We start from the raw sequence: 204 nt of genomic DNA, 5'->3' as shown, positions 1-204 counted from the left end.
ATGTATTGTACTTTGTATTATATTATATTTATATACACAATTGTGGTTGTCCATATAGTAATACTATAATAATAATATATTAAGTATGCAGTTTGACGGTAAAACGTGAAATCCTAAACGAATATAATATGGTTAGTAATTATACGTAGGTATACTTCTTTGACCGTGTTGTAAGTGACAATTATTAGTATACACATATATATA

This window comes from Acyrthosiphon pisum, chromosome A1 (genome assembly GCF_005508785.2).
Source record: "Acyrthosiphon pisum isolate AL4f chromosome A1, pea_aphid_22Mar2018_4r6ur, whole genome shotgun sequence".
Classification (NCBI taxonomy): Eukaryota; Metazoa; Arthropoda; class Insecta; order Hemiptera; family Aphididae; genus Acyrthosiphon; species Acyrthosiphon pisum.
Note: the sequence above shows the minus strand (reverse complement) of the source record.